This window comes from Juglans microcarpa x Juglans regia, chromosome 2S, assembly GCF_004785595.1.
Source record: "Juglans microcarpa x Juglans regia isolate MS1-56 chromosome 2S, Jm3101_v1.0, whole genome shotgun sequence".
Classification (NCBI taxonomy): domain Eukaryota; kingdom Viridiplantae; phylum Streptophyta; class Magnoliopsida; order Fagales; family Juglandaceae; genus Juglans; species Juglans microcarpa x Juglans regia.
The window spans coordinates 22,587,416-22,611,406 of NC_054597.1; the positions used below are offsets into that span (position 1 = coordinate 22,587,416).

The window sequence follows — 23,991 nt, forward strand, 5'->3', positions numbered from 1 at the left end:
TTAAGGAGGAAATGATCGAAGAAGTAATACAGAGACCTGAGGCCAAAATAGTGCTCATGGATTAATGAGGCAAAGAAACGCTGTGCAGAGAATTAGTAATACGGCGATGTGTTTTCGTATTTTTAGTAAAAAACGGTGTATCTTGAATCATGTTAGTTGTATAAAAACGTGTGAGAGGACTGAGGAAGACATCTGGAGTGTATGGATTGAGTTTTCCTTGATCATGCAGGGCCTTGCATGGATGGATTGGCCAGTCTAGAGATGCATGCATTCAATACCAAATGGACCAGGCACGTAACCAAAAAATACCGTAATTTGACACAGCACTGCAATCAAACATACTCTATGGGCAACTACATTCAAAATCCATATGCTTTGGAGCAGCTTCACCAAAAGTAATTCCCGTTACATTCCAAGCACTTTTAACTGGCAGCTAAGAAAGAACAGCAATAACATCTGAAGCCCTCAAAGCAATGTAATCCAATCCGTCTTTACCCTTAAAGTCGTTCCCAGCATATTTGGAGTACATAACTGTGTTCCCTGGGCTGAGGGATAATGGTTTCCTGTTGCCCTCCTCATCAAGAGTACCAGACCCAACCGCAACCACCTAATCACACATCCCAAGGCAAAATACACACCAGGTATCAATGTCATCCTAATACAATCCTTTCATGAATAGGCAATTATTGACTGAGATTATAATAATAATAATAATAATAATAATAATAATAATAATAATAATAAAAGAAAGAAAGAAAGAAAGCAAAAGATGCTATAATCCCCTTACTGTGCCGATGGAAGGTCTCTCTTTAGATGCCTCTGTCAGCAACAGACCTCCAGCAGTCTTTTCTTCAGCCTCAGCAACCTGCACTCAAAGTTCAAACGTAGAATGTAGAGTGCCAGAATTACCTTTAGGTACTAAGAGAAGCACGCAAGAACCATAAAAAGAACTAAAGCAAAACATAACGAGAGATAACAAGGCAGGATATCTCATGTGCAGGTACCTACTTCCTACTTACAGTGACAACGTACATACAAGTGCAAAACCACATTACACCCATTTCCAGGATTATTTATTCAGTATATGCCAAAGGCAGCTTACTGATAACAACAAAGGATTAGAACCGTCATATGGACATTATGATTTATGCTTTTCCGAAATCGAAAATATACATTTTATCAAAATATGTGTAATGGACATGAAAGGTATGCAAACCTTGATTAAAACTCTATCATTCAGGGGTTGGAGATCTTTCACATCATCTGTTTCAAGAATACCAACAATATCATCGTCCTTCAGAATAAGATGCTTTGAACCATTGAACTCCAGCTCAGTCCCAGCGTACTTAGAATAAACAACTTGGTTGCCTGTCTACAAAAAAGATGAATTGCAGAAAGGAATAAACAATGGGAACTGGCAGATACACACCCACCAGTTTTTTAAATTCCGTTCAGGTGATCATTCCGGTTTAAGCAGTGGAACATAATATTTCAATACCTGTGCTTTCCGGGATTTATATATATATATATATATATTTATACTGATAATTAATAAAATAAATACATGTATATGTAATTATGCATCATGCACGTATGTGTGTGTGTGTGTGTGTGTGTGTGTGTGTGTAGAATTGAAGATTTTTATAAAATGAATATAAGTTGAAAACATTAAATAAAAAAAGTAGAGATATTGGTGTTAAAAGATAATATTAATCGCAAACTTGAGTTGAGACAAAAAGAAACAAAGAAAAAAAAGTAAAAGGGTTGAGAGATTATTATAAATGAGATTTAAAAAAGGAAAATGCTAGTATGACTTCCAAATGTGCCCACTCATATATATATATATATATATATATTCTTAATGGCTAAGGAAGTGACTTAGGCTACGTTTGGGTAGTGAGAATACCTGAGAAGCGTTGAGAATGTTTGTGAATAGTAGTGAAAAAGTAGTGAAAAAGTAATAATAGAATAATGAATAGTAGGTAAAAAGTAATGAATAGTAAAAAAATAGATGAAAAATAATAATAAAGTAAGGAATAGTAGTGAGAGTACTTGAGGTACTCTTGGTACCCAAACGTAGCCTTAGTAAATTTGTATTTTTTTTTTTTAATGTTTAAGGATATTTAAAAAATGCTTGAAAGAAAAATAAAAATAAAAGAAAAAAATCACTTGCATTGGTGTGCATATTTGGGATGCACACCAACATTGTGCTTTAAAAAAAGAGAGAACAAGGGGACATATTTAAAGTTACAAAAAAATTAAAATTATATAAATGTCTTTTAGATTTTAAAACTACATAAATGCCATCTAAATTTGAGATTTACAAAAGTGCCCTCCAAACTCAAGAAAATTACAAAATTGTCATTAAAATAGTCCAGAATGGAATGTGGTCCAGAATGCAAATTCCAGCCAGAATTGACAGAATGGCTAGAATTTGGAACAAAACGGAATGAAGAGGTATAGTGTATCGGGTAGCACACTGGAATGGAAAAACCCAGCCGAAATAGAATGGAATTTGGAACTACACCCACACACACATATATGATATATATACGAAAAAGTTCACCGATCAAAAAATGAAAAAGAAAAAGTTACCTTGACACTCAGGTCCACTTTGATCTTCCCGGCAGTTTTACCCTCTCCAATTGCAACCACCTCACCTCCTTGAGGCTTTGTTTGAGCAGTTGTTGGAAGTAAAATTCCTCCCTCAGTCTTTTCTTCCGCAGTTTTGATCTTCACCAACACTCTATCGCCCAAAGGCTTAATTGATGTGTACTGCAGAAATGAGAACATACAACTATGACTTTAGATAAGCCAGCAAATTAAGAATCCAATAAGTACTAACTTATCAGAGTTCAAAATGTAGATACACAACATTTGTCTAATGGTAAACAAAAAAATGTAGATACACCACTACTGTGTATAAATAGCGGTTTGATCATAAGTCAAGTCTTCTAACCAAGCCGAATAAATCACGATACCTCCAAGCACAAAGAGCTAACTATTAAAGTGCCTATACTGAATATTATATAGAGCAGTAAAAAAAGTACACACAAAGCAATTATGTTTTCCCCACTTTGGAGCTGAATTGCAGCTTTTAAGGTTTCATTAGCACACAGCCTTACAATTAGAAATATTTAACCGTCTAAAATTTGCAAAGATAGATTACTTATTTAATACTAGACTTGATCGAGGCAGACGTTTGACAGAATTACATTGCATCATGTAAAAAATGGAGTTGGGGAGAGGAGATGCCAGGAGAGAGAGGAGAAATGGAGGAAAGGAATTTTGGATGCTTTTATTCACTCTATTAGTACATCTACTTATACAAGTGTTAGAGCTGTAGCTCTTTGCTAAAAAACTGACAAATCCAATAGTTAATTACAATTGGTTAACAAACTAATACTAACAGAATCAGTTAGCAGAAATTACAACTGATAATACCCTCTAATACTTCCCCATCAAGCTGCAACAGCTTGAAATAGACAAAGTAAGAACAGAAATATCAATAGCCTGAAGCTGAGAAGTGACAAAATGACAAGGTAGAGAAACCACTCAGTAGCCCAAGGAAAAGGCAGTGAATCCACTGAAGGCCTTGATGAATTGAAGCCCATAGCTTTAAGATGAAAAATAGAAAAATACTGATGGAAATAGAGAATGAGTGAAAAACAAGAAACAAATCAATTCTTGTTGAAACAGAGAAAGAGAACAGGAAAAAGGACTTAACCAATTTAGTTAATTGGAGAAAAAGAGAGGAAAAGGAAGGGGCGCCGCCCGGGGGGGGTGGTTTGGGGGGGATTACTGCAAAATGTTGAGAAAATACCAGAAAAGGCCAGGTAACACCGGAAAGCAGTGATATTTTTAAAAAAATTTCACCATAACTATGCTGGAAATTATCTGAAAAACATCATAACATAGCTGGAATAATGCTAAACCTGCAGAAAATGCCCTGAACCGGAAAGCACATGCCTGCATCGGTCATAAATTTATTGAGCCGGGAAAAGAAAGAAGTAACAGAGTTGAAAGAGAAAGAAGAAGAGAGAAAATCAAGAAAGCGAGAATCTTGTATATTCTGATCTTGTATTGAATTGACAAAAGAAAGAATGAAGTTGAAGATAGATTTAACGGAGAAGTTGAAACCAGATTTATGCAAATTGAACTAGATGGGCTTTTAAACAAGATGGCTACTGAATAAGATGTGTTAAGAAAACATTTTTGGATAAGTAAAACAAAATTAAGGATAGAAAAATACCATGTCTGAGGCTTGGATCTGAACAACTACTGGGCTTAATATAACTGAGCTGGGTTAAATGACTAATAGTGAGTCCAAATTGAATGGGAATGGGTTTAACCTAAAAACTGAAACAAGGCTATCATTATCCAAGATAACGCTAAGCACCTGCAGCTGCAACCAGACACCACTCTTCTTCTACCTTGAGATATTTCCAATCACAATTTCCGGCCCTTACAACTGTAACATACCAGATGGAATGTGTTTGGATGGATGGAAAATGAAAGCAAATGAGGAAAAATTTGGTTAAATTCGAAGATAACCAACTCCAGAATTGAGAGAATACTGGTAAATTTCATGAACTTTTCAAATGCCTCATTACAGAGCTCAGGCTAGTATTTATTCAACCACATGGACCTAACTAATCCTAACTATGGGCTGGACCTTACGATCAAAATTTACCACAAGGTCCATAACAAACCCAAACCCATATATATATAAAGCTTGTAACAACTAAGCCCATCCCTATCTAAAGGGTGTATCACAGCAACCGCAGCAATCACCACATAACCCACCCGAGCAACCACAAGAAACTCATGAAAGACCATGAAGATTGTCGAAAAACACCATAGAAATCTTCCAAGCTTAAAGAAATGCATTGCTACGTGACCACACGCGGGTTTCTTCTTCTTACGTAGTCAGCAATGCATCAAACTTTAAACAACAACTACTCCACCACATAATGAGCCGAAGATCACCAAAATCTTCACAGATCATTCAACCATAGCTACTCGCAGTTGAATTGCCGAGAATGAAGTGAATGAGAGGTAGAGTCCGAATCTTGGTTGAAGACTTTAATCAAACAGATGATGGCAAAAGCAAAAGCAAAAGTATCAAAGAATCAGCAGAGATATCAAGAAAAATAACTATGATTTCGCTACATCAATAAGTGTTCCCCTAGTTAAAGTAAAACAAGAAAGATGAAAAAGAAACTTCAACGAAACAATACTTTCATAAGAACACAGCTCTAAAGAATTTTACAGTCACAGCAACCCTACATAGTACAAAAAATGGCCCCATATTCACCAGACAATGCATGGCAAAACCAAAGCACTGGCAAAAAAATAACACTAATCAACAAGAAAGCAGAAATGGTCTCGAAATTTAGCACCTTGGGTGCGACAACTGTTGCGGCTTTGACAAGCAGGCCCTTAAACGACCTCTGAGAGAGACCACGCCCTACTGTCAAATGCCCCACCGAAGGCAGAACTTCGCAGCTTCAGTAGGCCGAAGTCCCTGAAACGACGCCAAGTTCCTCGTTGAGATCGACGATACCGTCAACTGAGCTGTAGCCATTTCTGGATCTACTCTGAAGAGAGAGAAGAACAAAAACCGAAAAGACAAAAAAAAAAAAAAAAAAAAAAAAGGAATTGAGAATCAGATTACTAAGTAGAATCCGGCAGAACCAAAATCCGACAGTCTATGGATTAGAATTGAGCTTGCCAAATGCACAGAAACACAGAGATACGAACATCTAGTCTATACCTTTTTAAGGATGTAAGAAGAGGGAATCAGAAACTTGTTTTGTCTATCTGTAGCAGTTTGAGAGGATAAAACCCTGGAGTAGTTAGCAGTAGGGTTTTATAAGACGTTGAAAGACTCTTCTAGAATACGCCCAACTGCATTGCTTTTATAAAGTGAACCACATTGTTTTTTGTTTTGTTTTTGTTTTTTTTTTTTTTTTTTTTTTTTTTGAAACCATTCATATTTCATTTCATCAACTGTTATATGGCATTCAGCCACTACGAAAGACAAGGTACATTGTATTACATGATCTAAGTCCATGATTTCGATATATAGTAAAGCTGCTTGTCGAGCCAATTGATGTGCCACCTTATTTAGCTCCCTCTTGGTGTATTTGACTCCCATTTGGTATCGGCCAAGATGGATTTTGCATTCTTCACCAAGCAGCTTAAGATACCAGGTTGCTCTTTATGATTCTTTATTGCATTCACAACTTGCCTCGAGTCCCCTTCAAAAACCATATTTTGTAGTCTCATTGCTTTACACCAAAATGCTGTTGTAACTAATCACATAGCTTCTGCAAGAACAAGTTGTAGACAAAATGTTTTGGTTGCATTAGTGTAGCCAAAACTTTCCTTTCTTTGTCCCTTAAAACCACTCCAACACCTATCTTATGCTCTGCATTCCTAATAGCAACATCTCAATTCAGTTTTAGCCAGTCTAATGGTTGTGGTTGTCATTGTATGCTCTATTGCTGGTTTTGTATCATGCTTACGCTTCTCTTCTGTCTTTGGGCTAGATAAAACTCTTCATGTGCTTGTATAGATTTGTTGAACATAATTGATGGAGGTAAGAAGCTATCTTCAAATATCCACTTATTTCTTCTTATCCATATTGACCTTGTTGTCTATGCAAACAAACTTATCTCTTCTGGACCAATTCTGTTAAAAACTTGCCTAAATATATTCCCAAAATCCTCATATGTTATTGAATCTTTTTGCATTTTTCTATTTCCCAACAACCAAACATCTTGTGCAGAGGGGCATGACCATAGAATATGTCTTGGTGTTTCTTGTGAATTGTGGCAAATGGGACATAAAGGATCTATGGTGATTTTCTTTTTGTATAAATTTTGTTTGGTAGGTAGAGCATCCTTACATGCACACCATATGAATACTTTGACAGCATTAGTGGTCTTCATGTTCCATATATTATTCCACATTTCTCTTCTTTGGTCACATGTGTTTGATAATTCCCTTTGTTTGCTTCCTTGTTTCTTTTTTGCAGGTGGTAGGCACTCCTTACTGAGAATTAGCTATTTGATGTGCCTTTCCAAACCATTCTATCTGGAGAACCAGTTTGTGATACAGGTATTTGTAAAATTTTCAATACCTCACCTTCATTGAATATTTCTTTTAAAAGCTAGATGTTCCACCACCCTCCTTGTTGATCAATTAAGTTAGCTACCACTGCATCTTCTGATAGAATTTTCCTTGGTGATTGAACTGTGTATGATCCTTCCCTTTGGATCCATTTGTCTTGCCACACTTTGATGTTCTTTCCATCCCCAACTCGCCATATAGTTCCTTCCTAGGCAATATTAATTGCTGAACATATACTCATCCACGCAAAGGAAGGTCATGAGCCTTGTTTAGCCTGTAAAAGAGAAGTGTGAGAATAGTAAATGGCTTTTAGAATTATGGTTGCAAGTGATGTTTATTTTGTGAGCATTCTCCATACTTGTTTAGCCAAAAGGGCTAAGTTGAAACTTACCAAGTCTCTAAAACCAAGCCAACCCTTTGTCTTGCTGAAACTTAAACTGTCCCAATTTTTCCAGTGTATTTTAGCAGGATTATCTTCAAAACCCCACCAGAAATTAGACATCAAAGAATTGAGCTTGTTACATAGAAGATTTGGTAATAGAAACACACTCATGCTTTATGTTGGAATGGCTTGAATGATAACCATGAATAGAATTTTCTTTCCAGCTTGTGAGAGGAATTTTGTTTTCCAATTTCCTATTCTTTTGCTGACTCTTTCGAATATGTCTTGAAATTCTCTTACCTTAGACCTGCCTATAAGAGATGGCAATCCCAAGTATTTCTTCAAGTTGGATGAATCTCTTAATCCAAGAACTTGTTTTATGTAATCCCTTGCTGGTTGCTTGGTATTTGTGCTAAAAAATAAAGTTGTCTTCTCCCTGTTGAGTTTTTGTCCAGATGTCTGCTCATATCCATCGAGAATCTGGTTTAATCCCTTCCACTCCTACATATTTGCTTGACAAAATAGCAGACTATCATATGCAAAGAACACATGATTCATTCTTTCTTTTCCTCTTATCAATAGAACCCCTGAAATTATGCCTTTCATTTCTACCTCATGAAGCTTTGCAGTTAAGACTTCAACACATATTATAAATAGAAAAGGAGATAGAGGGCATCCTTGTCTAAATCCTCTTGAAGATTTGAACACTTCTTGGGGAACCCCATTAAGCAAAACTGAGAATGAAGAGGAGTTTATACACCTTTGAATCAAATTAGTCCACCTTACATCAAACCCCATTTTCAACATGGTTTTTTGTAGAAAAGTCCATTCTATCCTATCATATGCCTTACTCCAATTTTAATGCCATGTATCCTTTTCGTCCATGCATCTTTGTTCTCATTGTGTGAAGTGTTTCATATGCAACTAAAATGTTATCAGAAATAAGTCTCCCTGGGACAAAGACACACTGGTTTTGTGAGATTACTAATGGAAGAATATGCTTCAGTCTATTAGCCAACACTTTTGTGATGATTTTGTATAAAACATTATAAAGGCTTATAGGTTTATACTCTGTAATGTTCTGTGGATTAGAGTGCTTTGGAAACATCACTAGGTATGTGAAGTTGATGGCTGTCATATCTTGTTCAAAGTTTAAAAAAGACAGAATTCATGCTTGACATACCTCTTCTCCCACCACCGACCAATACTTTTGATAAAAGCAAGCCCCATACTTCTCTAGACCAGGTGCTTTATGTGTTCCCATTTAAAAGATTGCATTCTTGATCTCTTCTTTGCTGAAAGGTAAAAGCAGCTCTTCATTCATGGACTGAGTAACTTTTTTGGGAGTTGCATTGAGAGAAGCCTCTATATTGCAAAGTTGAGAGGTTGTAAACAGACATCTATAGTAATTAGTGAAGGCCTTCCCTATTAGTCTAGGATCTGAAAGACATACCCCATTCTCATCTGTAATATGCTTAATTGTATTCCTTTTCTTTTTCTCACTTGCACATAAATGATAATATCTGGTGTTTTGATCCCCTTGTTGTAACCATGTAACTTTTGCTCTTTGCTTCCATGTCAAATGGTCCCTTTCAAGCATATCTTCAATTTCTTGTTGCAATTGTTTGGCTTGGTGCATTGTATTTATTGTTTTTGACTGCTGCAGTTCCTGCAATCTTTGAATTTTTTGTGTTAATCTCCCTTTTGAATCATATTCTTTTTTGTTGCTCCACTTCTTTATTTCCCTCATGCAACCTTCCAATTTCCGCTTTATTGTTCCTAATCCATCTGGATGAGTCCCATCTTGATGCCATGCCTTAGAAATTATTTCTTCACAATCAGAGAAAGTTGACCACCTATCCTCATATCTGCTCACATAATTGTATTTCTTTGTCATCTCATTCTGCCTGTTTAATGAGCTTAAAATAGGACAATGATCAGATGTGAATGATGCAACACTTGAACCTCGCCACCGCTAAATTTTGCACACCATTCAGAAGTTGCTATAGCTCTGTCTAATCTTTCCTTTTTGAAAGAGTGATTTGATATGTTGTTAGCCCATGTATAGTTACCTTTTTTAACCCCAAATCACTGAGCTTACAATCTATTTGTGAACATTTCCATTTGATTTTCATCTCTTTTAGCTCCACCATATTTCTCACTTTGATATAGGATTTCATTAAAATCTCCTATACAGATCCACCTTTTGGGATTTTGCAGTTTCAAATGTCTCAAAAGACTCCAGTTTTTATGTCTCTTTTATGTTTCAGGGTCACCATAGAAACATGTTAACATCCATGAGAAATCCTTGTGATCAATCCACGCATTGATGTGTCTGTGTGAGTAAGTGTGAATTCTGAGTCTAATCTCATCATCCCATAACACAGCCAAACCTCCACTTTTACCTACTTCTTCCACTGAAAATAAGCATTAAAAACCCAAACTATATCTAATAGCTTCAATCTAATGCTTTTGTATCTTATGCTTCATTTGGTTATTGAACTCAGCTGAGCTCAGTTGAGTTCAGTCTAATTTTAAGCTGAGTCTAATATCCAAACACTCAACTCTCAAATTACTAAACTCATCCCAACTCAAAACCTGCTTACACATGGGACCCACAACATTTTTCAACTTAAAACATCTTTATACATGGGACCCACAACCTTTTTCAATTTTTCATAAAAAGTACTAAACTCATCTTAACATTCAAACACACTTTAAACTCAGTTTAGATGGGTCCCACATAATTCTCTTCACTACTCAACTTACTACTATTCATAAAGAACTCAACTAAGCTCATCTCAACTCAACATCCAAACACAGCCTTAGTCTTCATAAGGAACAAGATACTAGACTCATGGACCTTAACCAAATGGCTAAGGTCTCTAACTATCCAAGGGTTGCCAAGTCCTTGGTAGTTCCAACTTATAAGCCTCATTTCTCCCCGTGAGGCTGACTCCACCAATATGTTCACTTCAGATGCCTTGACCTGTTTTTTGCCTCTGGCATCTTGTTATTCTCTAAATCAAAGAGAATATTTTCTTCCTTAGTCTTCCTTTTTCGAGTAGCATAAGGAATGGCAAGCATCATATCTACACTAACATGTCCCATTGCCCTTCTCTTCCATTTATTAACACTTGCCTCAAATGCTTGTTGTGATATACTATCATTCAATTGAGCTTGTACTATCTCTTGCCTGACTTCATTTGTTTTAGTCAAGAAAGCTGATGTTGAATTTGAAGAAGGTTCCTTCAGGGTATTGGTTTCTATTTCCATAATTAACAAAGGTAGGTCATTCATCCCATATATTTCTGCCTTACCGTCTTGCAAATATGGATTTGATAAGTTCTTCCTCCTTAATTGTCCTCCTGCTTTCTCAATATCTTCTATGTCTTTAATAATGATCTTTCTCTGATTTTGCTGCCCTTCAGACCCATACTTGGGTATGTTTATCAAATGTTTTCCTGAACTGCTCCCATAGCTGGAATTGGTTCCTGAAATTGTTGGACTTGGACCTGAGGTAGGGGCTCTCAACCATGATCCATACTGAGTGGTATTTGTTTCTCTAGATGAATCTGAATGATTAGTCTTACCAGCACAGCCACTTGAGGCATGCATAATGACCCCACAATTAAAATAGAACCTACGTAGCCTTTCATATTTAAATTACACAAACCTTCTTTGACCTAGTAGTTCTATTACTTTTCCTCTAGTCAATGGTTTCATCAATTAGAACCCTTAGCCATTTCCCCCAGCAATCTTCATTGTAATCAGCATCCACCTGTAGGAGTATTGTGCCTACTTCCTTGTTCATGCATCCCAAAGGTAGGTTGTGTAATTGAACCCACAACTTAGTATGAGTAAAAAGTAATTCAGTAGGTGGATTGAAACCCTCAAATCTTTTAAAACAGATCAAGTTCATATCAAACATCCAAGGTTGGCCTTGCCAAATCCTACTTAATTCAGCTTCTGATTGAAATTCAAAGATATAGAGGTTCTCTCCCAGTTCAATTATTTTAGTTCCAACACAGAATTTCCAGACCTTGGACATGGTATTCTTAAAAGCCTCGTTGCTGATTTTTTTTTTTCTACTATAACTTTGCCCACTAGATAGAGTTTTCCTCTTTCCATGGTGTCTTTGATATACTTCTATGTGATCACTACTTCATCCTTTTCTTCCTCTTAAAGTGATAGTTTATTCCATAAGTCTGCTAAAACTTCTCCCATCTTGCCCTCTGTCTTACTAAATTTTTTCTTGTATAAATTCTAGCTCAGAAATATGTTATTTGCCATCCATTGATTCCCTTGGCAAACAAACCTTCCACCAAAGTGAAGGATACTCTTCCACCTCGCTAGAGACCACTAGAGTCGAGAGGAAACTTTACGTACCTCCTGTAAGTGAACCATATTGTTGTTGAAAACTTCATTCAAATGGTATTAAATATTACATGGTTCACTTTATCTATTTGTTTTTATCTTATGCTCTAGAGTTACATCGAGCAGGGGATGTTTGGAAACATATCTCATTCCATCTCATCTCATCTCATCTCATATCTCATCTATTTCCCAAACATCATTCAAACTCAAAACTTTCAAACTAATCATTAATACTTTCTTAATTTTCAAACAAAAAATAAAAAATAATTCAATTTTTTCAAATCCCAAAGTAAAAATAATTTTAAAAAATTATATTCCAACAATATATATTAACTTTATAATATTTTTTAGTCTACTTTTTCCCTTTCATTTCCTAAGACCCAATAAATACTTAACTCAAACTATCTTACTACTATTCACAAACCATCTTGTTATTATTACAAAATTCTCATCTCATCTCATTCCTCAAACACCTCCTAAGAGATTAAAAATCTCTAAATACTTTTATTTTGGTTACTCTAACCGGTCCACAACGATAAAACATGATACCACCAAGTTGGAGACTGTCACGTATATAGGTATTCCTACTCATATCTATACTTATGATAAAAGACGTACTCCAATCTCGAATTTTGTATCTTTCTTGGAGATGTGCATACTAAAACACCATTCATAATGATAATATTATTAGTAGGAATAAGTTTCATTTTATTATGTAGCATCAACCCCTTGTGCCAGTAGCTGTTTAGACTTCAAATCGTATTATATCTGATCGGATTATCATATGCAAAAGGCGATTTCGTTTGATAAGTGATTCTTTTACCGACTAGAGTTAGTCTTTGTCCAAGCAATGCTCGAGAAAATCTCTTGTTCACTTAACTGGCCTCTAGGGCGAAAGATCGAATGTTAACAACACGCATGCGACCGAGGTTAACACTCGCACCAAATGTTAACGCACGGGCATGCAATCGAGGTTAGCCTTCACATGAGCGACGATCAAGAAAATCTCCTGCGCACTTAACTGGTCTCTAGAACGAACAATCGAGTGTTAACAATGCGCATACGATTGGGGTTAACACTCGCACCAAGGTGAGCAAAGGCTAACGCACGCACAGGTGATCAGGATTGACTTTCACCCAAATAGCAGCCCGTTTGGCTAGCGAGGTAAAAACAACAAGAAATAAAGGACAAAAACAAGTTGCCAATGAAAGGAATGAAAGGCCTACAATAGATATCAAGCACTAAAAGAATATGTACATAATGTGGTAAGTCTCTTACAAGATCAATCCAAAATGAAACATTACAAGTTACAAGATTATCAATACAAAATAAAGCACAAAGCAAAGGGAGAAACAACCCCTTGGCCTAGGGAGCCTAGCCACTAACAGGAGGAAGGGGAGGCAACTGGTTCAAGGAGGACAATCTGTAGCTCCAAAGTCTTCATATCTTCCATGGGGTGAGCTAGCAAGAAACTTCTTTAACGTCCTAAGTCCAAAGTTGTATCTAACCCCCCATGCCAGATCAGAACTCGAGGGGTTGAGAAGAGTTGAGGGGAAAGGTGAACAACCTCATCATGGGAAGATCAGAGTTCGCCATCAAGCTCATTACACACTACTTAGACTTGGTGAGTTTCTCCCACAAAGTCTCAGTTATGCCTTGGAGATTAAGATAATAATGTCGGCCTTGATAAGCTCCTTTCTAGCAGCCCGATGGCTGTCCTCAACTTGAGCAAACTCCGCTCGAAAAATATCGAGGTCTAAATAAAGCCACCAGCAAAAATGCTCAGCCTTTCCAGCTCTTTCTACATAGATAGAGCAATGCTCCCTCACCTAAAAAATAGACTTCAGCGCCTCCTCCAGTTTGGCCTCCAATTTGTGTAATGACAATGCTCTGTCTCTAGCACGTCTTCCAAAAGCACTAAGGTAGGGTCGACCTTCCACTCACATTCAAAGGTCCAGTCCAAGTCATTATGCACCCTTTTCAAAGGAGACCTCTCTGAAGTCAAGGCGAGTTGGAATCTAGATATCTTGGCCTTTAACACGATGATCTTCGCCTCTTGAATGCATGCACGAGCACCCAATCAGGAGCACGTAGCCTCCCATTGTTTCTTCTCCTCCACTGCCTCAAATACGGCTTGTTGGGCTCCCTCCATGAATGAACAGGAGGATTGAACTTGCTCCACTAAACCAGATTGGCAATGGGAAACCTACTAGGCCAATGAGAGTAAACAATACGACGAATATACAACGAACAACCTAGATTAGTTAACAACGCATGAAGAAAAAATCACGCAAACCAATAGTGGTGCTACTCACCAAAGAAATAAATTGCTCATGTTCTCAAACAATTCGGGCAACTAAAGGATCTAAAGGATCAAAAGACCCGCCCACCTAGGGGTAGATCAAGAAGGTTGAGCGGAGGAGGAACCGAAAACCTACGGGCAAGGAACGGGACCCTGAGGAGTTGCACCGAGTGAAGGATGGTCACGATCACTTGAGACTCACGTGATAGAGTGTGATTAAAGGATTAAGCTAAATCAAACGCACCAGTGGGTTAGGGATAAAGTCAACTACTCGTACTTGTCTGATATCGGGATCAGTCCCTGAAGATAAACACTGGAAAAGTATTACCTGCATGGAAACCTAGTTAATCGTATTCCGACGATATATGGATCTACAAAGATAAGTCCAAGTGAGATATCAACATTGGATGGGTGCTATCAACAGCCAAATCGTGCTCCAAAAGGTAACAAACCAAAATAGGCACTGAAAATTGTGTTTATGGAGAGGTTTCATCATAGTAGACTACCACAAACCTTATAAATAGCCTACCGAGTACGTACTATTAATTCATAGATTTATTAGTCTTTGGAAAATCTTAACTCCTAGCCAACTTAACTATCGGAGGCATCCCAGCTGGATTTACTGAGTTTTCATTTCTAGTTGCAAGACGTTAGCTAGAGCACATCGCAGACATAATCATGCAAAACAATTTCGGCCTTTCATGTTATGTCAAGGCTAGTCGAGGATGTATACATTCATTACCAAATGGACCTGGCATTTCTACATGTTTCAATGAACTAGTATTAACTAGGCACATTATAACCCAACATACTTATCCATTTGCTTTAATGCACCTTCAACCAAAATATATGTAGTTACATGACAAGCACATTTAGAACTCATTAAATTATTTTAAGAATTAAAGAACAACAATATAGCACCGGAAGACCTAAAATAATGTAATCCAAATCCGTGTTTACCCTTAGAGTCATTCTCAGTGTACTTGGAGCACATAACCGTACAACCTAGGGTGAGGAATAATGGTTTCCGGTTGCCCTCCTCCTTGAGAATACCGAGCCCAATCGCAACAACCTATCATGTCTAAGGTAGAATAAATACCAAATATCGATCTCATCCTAAATTTCCTCGTTTGTCTTCATAAATGAGATAAGATGAGTTGAGATTAAAGTTAAAAAATTGAATAAAATATTGTTAGAATATATTTTTTAATATTATTTTTGTTTTGGGATTTGAAAAAGTTGAATTATTTATTTTATTTTGTGTGAAAATTTGATAAAGTTGTAATAATGAGATGAGAAGCTTTCAAAGTTTTGGGTTTATCCTTGAAAGCAAATGAGGCCTTATAATCCTTTCATGAGTAGGCTGGGCTCGAACTTTCATCAGTGATCCCTAAGTTTCAAACACAAACATTCAGGTGTTGACTTATGTTGGGATAAACCGGATATCAGAGATTGATTTTGAAGTATCACAGCAGAAATAAAAAAAAAAAAATAATGACAATCACACACAGAACACTAAGATTTAAGTGGTTCAGCTTAGGGGTGTAACGGGTCCAGTTTTAGACAAAATTTGGGACCAAACCAGTATGTACCGATTTTGCATTTTCAATAACCGATTCCGCATCGATTATTCTCCTAAACCGGTACTTCCAGTTTTATCGGTTTCAGTCCGATTTTTCAATTTTAATATAATATATTATATAATATAAATAATGGTATATTATATTATATTATATTATATTATATTATATTATAGTGATAATATATTGTAGTATATTATAATATATTATAATTGTATTATAGACTATAGCTATAAATTATAATATATAATATAGTGATATATTATAGTATATTATAATATATAGTGATATAGTATTAGTATAACCATTAATACATTAGTCTATAGTGATATAAGATTTTAAAATTTAATTTTATATTAATTAATAATTTATCATATAATACAAAAATATTTTAAATATAATTATATATTATATATAAAAATTATATACAATATAAAAAATTATAATATATATGTACCTGTCCGGTTCAGTCCAGTCTGGTTTTAGAAAAATAAAAATCGGAACTTGACTGATTTTGACCGGTTTTAAGAAAAATAAAAATTGATACCAGACCGAACCAAACTCGGTACCGGACCAAACCCACCAGTTCGGTCACCGGTTCTTTTTACACCCTTAGTTCAGCTTAATGTGAGCCTATGTCCACTAGCAGGATCGGTATCAAATATTTCACTATAAACAAAGATGGAGTACATGAGATTTAATACAAAACTTCTTTGTCAAAGAAGTTAACTCTCGTACGCTCTCAACTCTCAAAACGGCTGCCTCTCAAAATTAACTAAAGTAAATAAAATTCTATGTTGTTTCCTATTCATAGCAAATGGTGTAGACCCTAGTCTGAGAACATTGGCTTGAGCAAGTAGTCAAGCGACACTTGAGCAAACGTATGATTTTGACACCCCGCTCGAGCTGATTGTCGAGCGGGTGTCGAGCGAACTCTTAGACTTGTATCCCACTCGAGCTAACTGTCAAGCGATATCGAGCGAAGTCTCTGACTTGCATTCACTCAAGCTGAAGAACCACTGCTCGAGTGAACACACTGTAGAGGTGCTATTTCAACTAATCAAGCCACCTCTTAATTTATACAGACTTATCAGAAGCGCGCGCACAGAATACCTTGAGATCGTTGGTCAGCTTGTTCATTACAAAAACACTCGTTCAACTCTGGAAGTGTTACTTTGATGCAGTTTGGTATGGGACCCCAATTTCTTCTCTATCTCCATCGAAACCACCTGGTGTAGTACTAAGGTACTCTAAGATTGTTTGGTCACAATCCTTTTGAGATCTCTCATTGTCCATTCTTCAAGTACTCTGAGATCCCAACTCTCATAAATAGTTATTAGCTCCATACGTTTAAAAGCTTGAGATCGATACATACAGGCTTACATTTTTTTTGTTTTATACATAGCTAACATCTCCTAACGCAAGTTAATCCTTCCCAACTAATCATCGGGGTTCTTTGACTTCATAAAGCCATAAACTTTCAATAGTTCATGAATTTTGGGACTATAATTGAAGAGGACATTCCTCTTGCCCATATAGTACAAGCCTGGGCCTTCACCTACTCATAATTTGAGTCCCAATACCGAAGGGGCCCATTAAAGTCGAGAAGGGCGCAGCTCACTTCCCATTGCCGCCTATGATAAAGGAAGAGTAGTTATTATAAAAATCCATTAGAGCAAGAACCCTCATCCCCAAGTTTGAATTTGAATAATAGATATATATATATATATATATATATATATATATTATCACTTAAGCAACAAAATGGTTCAGAGGCTCTATATAAGAGGAGAACTCAGGTACATAAAAGGGATCGAATTTATTGGTATTATTATCATTATCTTCAGTCACTGACTTAGGCATCAGAGGTGTTCTCTCGAAACCCCAATCCCTCTACTCTTTGGTTGTAGGTGATCGTGAGGTGGTGACGGTGAAACACGTCCATAACAGTTGGCGCCGTCTGTGGGATTTCCTAAGTCTCACACTTAACGTGCTTTTCACATGCCCATCACCACTCGGTCTTAGGCAACTAGAGATCAGGGAGAAACTTCACAAAACACAAAAGAGAAACTTATGAAAATGTAGGAGATAATAAGGAAACTATCCATAGAGGTGGACTCACTGCATAAGGAGAATGAGACTCTCAAGTCACGAAACGGGCCGTCAAGAGAAGACACGACACCCAGTCACGCTGACAGGGTAGAGATAGAGGCAAATAGCGCAAGCATTGGAAAAGGCCATCAGGAGAATGAAGAGGCGAAGAAGCTGCACCACAAGGTACACAGCCTGATGGATAAATATGAAGAGATGGCTAAAAAGATAGGAACATCCTCCACGGTCGATCAGTTGTTGTCCAGCACAAATATACCGTTCTCTGCAGAAATTATGACAATGCCTTTGCCTCCAAAATTTAAAGTCTCATCAATAGACCTATATGACAGCTCAAAAGATCCTGTGGAGCATCAGGAGACTTTCAAAACCCATATGACGCTGCACGGGTTCCCAGGAAAAATTGCATGCAGAGCTTTCCTTTTGACTCTAAATGGATAGGTGAGAGGATGTTTTGGTGCACTAAAACCAAATTCCATAGAAAGTTTTGGAGAATTGGGTCAGCAGTTCTTGACCCAATTCAGGGCGAGTAAAAGGCACAGAAGGCCCTCCACATATTTATTAACTGTCAAACAGCGAGAGGATAAAAGTTTGAAAGTGTATTTGACATGCTTCAATAAAGAGAAGATCACAGTCGATGATTAAGACGAGAAAATCATGCTAGCAGCGTTGCTGGGAGGTATTTGGCCAAGAAGCCCTTTTAAGGCCGAGCTAACCAGAAAAACCTCTTCCACTTTACAAGAGTTTATGGATAGGGCTGATGATTTTGTTAATACTGAATACACCTTGATCACCTTGACCACCCAACCGAAAAGAAGGAGTGAATGAGAACAGAAAGGAGAACAAAGGAAACATAGAGATGGGGGCCAAAAGGTGAAGAAAGACCAACAGAAGGTAAGGAGGGATAGTAACTTAAGAAGACACAATGGAGGTTATGTGCACTACTCCAGTACACAAAACCAGGACAAAACAAAGGAAGAAGAACCAACTAATGAGCAACAAATTGAGAAGTACTGCGTTTATCACAAAACAAGAGAGCACAGGACTAAGGATTGTTATAACTTGTAACAAAAAGTAGAAGAAATGAGAGGTAGTGGCGAGTTGGAACGCTTGATCACCCAAAACATTACCCCCCAAGACGCACGAACGATCAGAAGCTCGAGTATAAGAGAAGGAGGAGTGAAAACCCTAGGCGGCGAAAGTCACCAAGAAGAGGGAGGAGGTCACATGAACCTTGTGAGTGGAAATCGAGAGCAGATGATGCCCGCAGGAACCCACCCCCTCGCAAAATACATACGATCGCCAGTGGGTATGCGGGAGGTGGCCCAACTTCTTCAAGAAGAAAGACATATGCTAGATGAATGGGATATAAAGAAGTTTCTCATGTGGAGAGACCCATCAAGCAACCTGGAATGCATATATCCCCCACAATATCTTTTGACGACGAAGATTGCCAGGGTCGTGTATCCACATGATGACGCCTTGGTGGTAACAATACTGGTGGCGAATTTTACCACAAGATGGATACTAATTGACAACGGAAGTTCGGCAGACATCCTATTCTAGGATGCTTTCAGCAAGATGGGAATCAGTAAAGATCAATTAACACCAGCTCCAACTACATTGAAAGGGTTCACTGGAGATGCGATACAACCAATGGGGTCCATTACATTGCCAATATCTGTAGGCACAGAAACTTATGTCGCCACGGCGATGACTGAATTTTTAGTAGTGAGAACTCGGTCAGCATATAATGCTATCATTGGACGACCCACATTGAATGCTTTAAAAGCTATCACATTGACCCATCATCTAAAGATGAAGTTCCCAGCAGGCGAGGTGCACTGCGAGCAGGTCTTAGCCAGAGAATGTTACGTGCAGGAACTCAGACAAAGGCAAGGAAAGGTCAATGTTGTGGATATTGAAGAACATGCAGTCCTCCCGCTAAGACCCCAGGTAATGATGACGGAGCTAGAGACTAGAGATGAAGATGCTCTGAAGCATGGGAGGCAGAAGAGCCCTTGGAGGTGGTCAGTCTTGAGCAGAATCATCCGAAGAGCCATGTGAAGATTAGGACGAAATTGACACAGGAAGAGAGACAACAACTAATAGATTTCCTTCTAAACCATAAAGAAATATTCGCATGGAGTCGCAAAGTTATGCCCGGAATAGGCGAGGAGGTCATCAAACATAAGTTGAACGTAGACCCAAAGGTACACTCAATAAAACAAAAGAAAAGAAACTTCAGCACCGAGAAGTACGAAGCAATCGCGGAGGAGGTGGATCGATTATTAGTAGCTGGATTCATCAAAGAAGCACAGTATCCAGAGTGGCTGTTCAATGTGATATTGGTAAAAAAGTCCAACGAGAAGTGGTGAATGTGCGTAGATTTTACCGACCTCAACAAGTCTTGCCCAAAAGACAGTTTTCCATTACCAAGGATAGATCTGATGAAGACGCAACAGCAGAGCATAAAATGTTAAGTTTTATGGATGCCTATTTAGGATACAACCAAATTAGGATGAAGGAGGCTGATCAGGAGAAAACTGCTTTTATAATCGATCGAGGATTATAATGCTATAAGGTGATGTCATTCGACTTGAAGAACGCTGGGTCAACTTACTAGAGGTTGGTGAACAAAATGTTTAAAGACCAGATCGGAAGAAACATGGAACTGTATGTCAACGATCTCCTAGTGAAAATCATGAAATTTGACCAACATGTGGAAGACCTTAAGGAGGCTTTTTAGGTTTTACGTCGGTACCAAATGAAGCTCAACCCAATGAAGTGTGCATTCGGAATACAATCGGGAAAATTCCTCGATTTTATGGTGTCAGAGAGAGGAATCGAAGCAAATCCCGAGAAGCTCAGAGCAATAATAGAGATGAAGTCGCCCACAAACTTGAACGAGGTACAAAAGCTGGCAGGTAAGATAACAGCTCCTAACAGTTTTGTATCCCGGTCAACGGATAAATATCTTCCCTTCTTTCAAGTGCTTAAGAAAGTACGAGACTGGGATGCCAAGTGCGAGGAAGCATTTACCCAGTTAAAGGAATATTTGGTTAAGCCTCCATTACTCAGTCACACCAAGCCAGGGGAGCAATTATCGCTATATTTAGCAGTGACTCTGGATGCAGTGGCAACTGCATTGGTACGAGAGGAGTGGAAGGAACAAAAGCCGGTGTATTACGTAAAAAGGGCCCTAAGAGGAGTCAAGTCTAGATATCCAAAAGGTGGAGTTAGTCACTTTCACCGTGGTGGTAGCAGCAAGGTGATTACGGCCTTATTTCCAAGCTCATCCGATAAAGGTGATCACCTCATCACCTCTACATAAGGTGTTTCAGAAACCAGACACCTCGGGACAGCTGGTCAAATGGTCAATTGAGTTAAGTGAATATGACATCAATTACATACCAAAAAGTGCCGTGAAGGGACAGATCTTGGCTGATTTTGTAGCAGAATTTTCAAATTTCATAAAAGAAGTCCATAAACCACCTGAGAAGAATCTATGGCAAGTATATATGGATGGATCAGCCTGCCAAGTGGGGGAGGAGTTGGTGTGCACATAGTAACGAGTGAGGGGGAAGAGTCGTACCATGCAGTATGATTGGAGTTTAAAGTAACAAATAACGAAATTGAATATGAATCAGTACTCTCTGGTGTAGCAATAATGAGGGTATTAGGAGGCGAGGAAGTCGAGATGACAGCCGATTCACATGTAGTAGTTGGGAAAGTCACCGGGGAGTATTTGGCAAGGGGAACCAAGTTAATAAAATACCTTCACCAAGTCTAGGAGCAGTGCAAAGGCCTCAAATACTTTCAATCGAGAAAATACCTTAAGGAGACAATTTCAAGGCTAACCAATTGGCACGCGCAGCCTCATCAAAGCAAGAAAAAATGCTACCATGGAAGGTTGATTTATTAAAGATGGCTAGGCGGTAGGAGAGGAAAGTTTGTAGATCGGGGAAAGTACGCCAGGATGGGCTAATGATATAAAAAAGTATTTGGAGAAAGGTGATATTCCCCCATCTCAGGAAGAGGTGAGAAAGTTAAAAAGTAGGACGACTGGGTTTACTATAATTGACAGAGTGCTTTATAGGCGAGGTTTTTCAAACCCATTATTGCGATGTGTAATAAAGAGGGAAGTAGAGTACGTGATGAAGGAAGTACACGAGGGGATTTGCGGGAGTCATTTAGGAGGACAATCACTCGCCGCAAAGATTGTAAAGGCAGGGTATTATTGGCCAAAAGCACTCAAAGATGCGAAGAAGTTCACAAAAAAGTGTATCCAGTGCCAGATTCATGCACCAATCCCAGGTGCACCTCTTGAAGAGTTGTAGTCCATAACGTCCCCATGGTCGTTCGCCCAATAGGGAGTAGACTTGGTAGGCCCTATGCCCCCTAGCAAAGGAGGAGCTAAGTTCATCATTGTAGTCATCGACTACTTTACAAAATGGGCAGAAGCTGAGGCGATGGCTACAATAACTACCCAAAGTGTGACAAAATTCCTGTGGAAGGCAATAGTGTGCAAGTTCAGGATACCTCAGTGTATCATTTCTGATAATGGAAGATAGTTTGATTCCGAACATTATCGTCAATGGTATGCAGAGCTAGGAATCAAGGTCAAGTACTCTTCCCCAGGCCATTCCCAGGCAAAGCGACACGTGGAAGCAACTAATAAAACTATCGTGGGGATACTGAAAAAGAAGATAGGCGACAGAAATGGGCTATGGGCCCTAAAAATTTCGTGGGCTTACAGAACAACACCATAAACATCAACAAGCCAAACGCCTTTCGCCCTAGCATATGGAGGTAAGGCGATGGCACCAGTGGAGGTCAGGTTACCAAGCTACAGGAGGAAGAACTTTGATCCAGAAGCAAATGTAGTAGGGTTAGAAGAAAACCTAGACCTATTGGAAGAGATAAGGGAGGATGCAGAAGTCAGAGTTGCAGCTTCTAAGGAGAAGGCAGATCAATACTTCAACAACTGAGTGAGGCCCAGACCTTTCAAAGTGGGTGACTTAGTGCTGAAGGAAACCGGTGTCACCACGGGAGAATAAGAGAAATTAGGCCCTCGATGGGAAGGCCCTTACATTGTCGTGGCAAGCCACAGACCGAGAGCTTACCACCTCAAGGATGCTGTAGGGCGTTAGCTACCTCACCCATGGAATGCAGAACATCTACGAAAGTACTACGTTTAAGAGAAAGATATGTAGTTTTCTTTTCTTTCATTTGTTGATTTGCTTATAATGCCTGCACATTTTTTCCACCTTTTCTTTGGTTCTTTTCTTTGAAAAACGCAAAAATATGACCAAGACGTGAAGAAAAAAAAAAGAGGGGGTGACGTGGTCGAGGGATCTCCCACTAGTCTAATAAAAACTTAAAGGGTAAAATAGTAAAGGGATTTCTCGTTAATACCTTCTCGCCAAAAGGTGATGTGGTCGAGGGATCTCCCACTAGACTAAAAACTTAAAACGTTAAAATGGTCGAGAGATCTCCCTTTAACACCTTTTTCCCAGAAGGTGACGTGATTGAGGGATCTCCCACTAGCCTAAATTCTTAAAGGTTAAAACGATCAAGAGATCTTCCGTTAGCACCTTCTTGCCAAATGGTGAGGTGGTCGAGGGATCTTCCACTAGCCTAATAATACTTAAAGTTAAAATAGTTGAGGAATCTCCCGTTAACACCTTCTCGCCAAAAAGTGACGTGGTAGAGGGATGTCCCACTAGCCTAATACTTAAACGTTAAAACGGTCAAGGGATCTCCCGTCAACACCTTCTCGCCAAAATGTGATGTGGTTAAGGGATCTCCCACTAGCCTAAAAACTGAAAAGTTAAAAAGGTCAAGGGATCTCCTGTTAACACCTTCTCGCCAAAATGTGATGTGGTCGAGGGATCTCCCACTAGTCAGCCAAAAGGTGACGTGGTCGAGGGATCTCCCACTAGCCTAATGCTTAAAAGTTAAAACAGTCGAGGGATCTCCCGTTAACACCTTCTCACCAAAATGTGACGTGGTCAAGGGATCTCCCACTAGCTTAAAAATTGAAAGGTTGAAACAGTCGAGGGATCTCCCGTTAACACCTTCTAGCCAAATGGTGATGTGGT

General features: G+C 38.4%; 1 pseudogene; it reads right to left on the minus strand.

Annotated features, from left to right (window-relative positions):
• Positions 1-314: 314 nt before the first annotated feature.
• LOC121252863 lies at positions 315-5,600 on the minus strand (annotated as a pseudogene).
• Between the last annotated feature and the right edge of the window lie 18,391 nt (positions 5,601-23,991).